The sequence below is a fragment of the Poecilia formosa genome, unplaced genomic scaffold (genome assembly GCF_000485575.1).
Source record: "Poecilia formosa unplaced genomic scaffold, Poecilia_formosa-5.1.2 Scaffold2558, whole genome shotgun sequence".
Classification (NCBI taxonomy): Eukaryota; Metazoa; Chordata; class Actinopteri; order Cyprinodontiformes; family Poeciliidae; genus Poecilia; species Poecilia formosa.
This window is the reverse complement of record NW_006802497.1, coordinates 1,751-5,824: the sequence shown is the minus strand read 5'-3', so window position 1 is coordinate 5,824 and position 4,074 is coordinate 1,751. Positions and strand designations below refer to the sequence as shown.

At 37.5% G+C, this 4,074-nt stretch overlaps 1 long non-coding RNA gene across 2 annotated transcripts; it reads right to left on the bottom strand.

The window, feature by feature from the left end:
* Positions 1–1,976: 1,976 nt before the first annotated feature.
* On the bottom strand, positions 1,977–3,695 carry LOC107835447 (uncharacterized). Of its 2 annotated transcripts, XR_001661259.1 has the most exons (6): positions 3,529–3,595; positions 3,333–3,410; positions 3,113–3,231; positions 2,851–2,976; positions 2,446–2,613; positions 1,977–2,243 (listed from the first exon to the last, which is right to left on the bottom strand). It is a non-coding gene; the product is annotated as an uncharacterized LOC107835447 (long non-coding RNA). The 2 variants fall into 2 exon arrangements; XR_001661258.1 differs by having other exon boundaries at positions 1,978–2,243; positions 3,333–3,695.
* Between the last annotated feature and the right edge of the window lie 379 nt (positions 3,696–4,074).

Below are 4,074 nucleotides of genomic sequence, written 5' to 3'. Positions count from 1 at the left end.
TCATTTACCTGACATAAATGGAAAGAAGAAGAAGGAAAGAAAGAAAAGCAAAGACGTCCATAGACGTCTTTGGGGAATTGCAAGAGCAAATCTAATCTGTTACTTCTGTGTAGAAAGTTTTATAGTGAAGGCGTATTCTTATCTTTAATTTATTCAAATAAGGCGTATCTTTGCTCATCCAACCAGGAGCTGTCTCTGTCCCTTTATCTGAAGCCAGGAACCCCTGCCGTGTATACGGCTTTTCACAGATGAGTGTGAAAAGCTACAACTTCCACTGTATTGTTTTCCCACACAGACAAAAGGCAATTCAAACAATCCTAGCAAACCATCTGCTGTAACTACAGGTAACATAAAGGTCAAAAAGCCAGAATACGTTACTGATTTTAAAACCACAATTAGGGTATTTGAATCAAGACATGTTAAGTTTTAAAACTAGCTTATTTTAAATTTATTTTCTTAACACTGCCTAGCTTCCACCTTGGCGTTATGTTGCTTAGCAGCTGTGACACAACATGATTTAAACAATGTTTGTAGGTTTGTATAAATCTCACATTTCTGCTCGGTTCATCAGTGCATCACCTAATTGTAATATTGCTCCGACGTTTTCGGACATGTCTGCTACCGCTGCATTAACTCCCCCCAGCTCCCTTCGCCTGCTGCCAGCTGGTCCAGGTTTAGTATACCACGGGAGAACACCTGATTCATTTGGGCTTTCCCAAATGACAGTTAGTTAAACACAGATATTAAGTCAGGTAACATCTAGTTGTAATATTTTGGTTAACTAAATTATTTAATTTACTTCTGAGCAAATCGGTTTGACTGATTAAAGTTAAGCCTAAAAACATAATAGTTTGATTAAACTGTATTGTCTTACCTGAGATTTGGAGAGTATTTGAAAAGGGATACTTTCTTAAATTCCTTGTGTAAATGTGCTACACGTGTTTGAACATTTTAGAATCAGACTAACAGATATTTTTTAATATGCTACAGCCTTTATTATAAAAGGTGAAGAGTCAGAGAAATCAAGAGAAAAAAAACATACTTCGAGTCCGTTTTTTCTTTCCTTCACTGCTATGTGATTCACGTTGTCACCATTGCTAAGCAACATAATGCCAAGGTAGAGGCTAAGCAGCTAGCTGAAAGCTACAGCTTCTCTCTTCCGGTCGTCGACGACCCAAGGATGCAAAACCTGACTTCGGACGCAGCTGTTCTTTGTTCGACTCCCCCTAGTGGTCTGGATCACTTCTGTTTTCAGCATTTATTGTTTGCATCTCTTTTTTGTTGCATGTGTTTTTCTCGTGTTTGTATCTGTTGGCCACCATAAAATACAGTGGTGAAAGTGAATATACCTTCAAATACTGGCGTCTGTAGGTTCCAGTATTTTTACTGTAAATTTAGTTTTACTATTGCATTCACTTTATGAGTAAGCTACTCAAAGAAAACTGTAATGCTACTTTTTAAAGTTCTTAGAAGTGCTACAATTGGTGCGGTTCTAAAATGCATAATCTGCATAATCAGAACTTCACATAACACAAAAGAGGACGCAATAAATAACCTTCAGAACAGAATTTTTATTTAAAGGCACAACTATGCCTCAAACCACATATATTTCCAGTATATTCAAACAATCAAAACGAATAACATATAACCATTCCTCAGAGAACTGTTAAGAAAATAGGCCTTCAAAGTCAATATATAGTTTCACCAACACTGGAATAAAAATTGAAGACTTTCAGTTTACAGCGACATAAACTGAGGTTAACTCATTAATTTCTACAATCTTATGAACATAAAAACAGTTCTTAAAGAAATATCCATGCTTTGGGTATCACTAAACAAATAAAAGAAAAAGGACTTCCAAAATCTAAAATTTAACATGGCTGAAATCATGTGGAATTCTAGTATTAACAGGGTTTTAAAATGTGAACTATTAATGGTTTTCAAGAGTCCATTTGGCACTTACTTTATTAAATGCAGATGAAGGCACCATCCAACATGGAAAAAGAAAAGACAATATAATTTAGATCCTAAATGATATGGAAATAGAAATATTTCAAAGAAAAGAAAAGGACAACTAACCTGAAGGAGATGCCACTCAAAGTCCATAAGGTTTTTTTTTGAGGGTGGGAACCTGAACATTGACTGCCACTTTTTCTTTTGAATGGTCTTTCCTGTCTTTTTTGGGTACTATCTTCTCATGACCGGCTTTTGTGCTCCTTTCTGGGTTAATCCCAATGAAGCGACTAAAAAACAAAATCAAAAATGGGAAAATTCCTGAGAATATAAATAGTGTGGCATTCTGAATACAGCTGGTACAATATATAAATAAAGCTGTTTTTAATTACGTAAAGAGAAAACATCACCACCTTTGTCAAATGTTAATCATAACTTGCTTTAAAACTTTAAAACCATGTCATTATACAAAAAATATAGGAATGGTTTTACCGTCGAATGAACTCCAAAGTCTTGGCTGCCTCATGGAGGTTGAAGATGTAGAAGATGGACAACGCTGTCCTGTCTGGAATGTTGGCTGGACCCTCTCAAAGACAATATGGCCTTCAGTGCTGACCATGCAGAAAACTGCTTGTCACAGGGACTGTAATAAACCAAGTCCTTAATTGGAAGAACATAAAACAAATCCTCTTATTGATACAGTATGCATTTAAATGATCATCATAATAAAGAGTGTCCACTCTGCCAGTTAAAGTAAAAGCAAGGATCTTAAACTTTTCAATTGTCGTGCAAGTCACATCAATGTTGAAAACTGTAGGCTGGATTAATGTACAGAAGTTGTAGAGGAATTCATGGCACTGAAGGTGAAGTGTGCTTTGAAAGTTCATCTAAAGCTACCTTGGATGATCTTGTGATCACTGATGGTGAAGTGTCTTTGGTGCTGCTCTTGTTTTCACCAACATGCAGGAGGAAGGGCTGTCCTGGTTCCACACCAATGAGGAAGGCTTCAACACTGGCTTGTATCTTTGACATAATGATAAGAAGACGAATAATAAAAATGATTAAATATATTTAGCAGCACAGCTACATTCAGATAGCAAACAAAGCCAATGAGAAAGTGCTTCTACAAAGAAGTAGGATCATTAGAATAACCACATACTTGCACATATCTGAAAACATGGTCCACAGTTTGACATGAGCTGTTTTGGATTCTTCTTGTGGCTTTTGGATGTAGGACGAAGCACATAAACCAACAGAAGAATGCCTGGTTTTCCCAGCCTGGAGGAACTACAGGATTTATCCTGTTATTTATAGCAGACATATTAGGATAATAAATAAACATTTTAAAGATAAGTGTGAGCAAAACTAACCAGACCCACCTGTGTGTGTGTGTCACCATCACAGTCATTCAAAATACTTTGTCCACCCAGTTTACCCTGGAGAGCATTTTTCACCACCTACAACATAAAACATAAAAAGGTCAGAAATAATTACCAAGAACACAACTCAGACATTAGGCATTATAGAAATTAGTCAGCTTATAGAAACATTCTGGACAGCATTTCTTCTACCAACCTGTCAGAAGAAAGGTGTTGAAGTCATCATATCAGACTTCAGTCACCAACATGACATACTAATCAAGAAAAAAAAGAGGCAGCCAATATGTCATTATTTATTATCATTATTATTTATAGAGACAAAAACATTTTGGCTTAGCTTTGATTGCATAGATCAAACCACTGGTCCAGTTGGCCAATAAATGTATTCTATTATACATGTATATAATTTAAACAGCACTGCCAGAGATGCAATAAGTTTGTAGCAGGTGTGTGAATGATCTAATGATCGGACTGCTGATTGCAGCCAATCCACATTATTAGCAGAACTAGAGAGCCCCAAAACCAAGTTTCGCTTAGGGCCCCATGGAGGGTTGGGCTGGCCCTGGTGACAGCCATCGAGAAAGTCTAGTGCTCCTCTGATCAACAGATCTGGTCTTTGTCCCGCCCCCGCAGTCAATGAACCAAACAACACCTAACTACAAACCGGCCTGGTTTGGCCGGCCCGATTGGAACCACTGCTCTCGGGGTTTCAGGGAGTCGGGAGGTACTGGGCTGGAAGTGC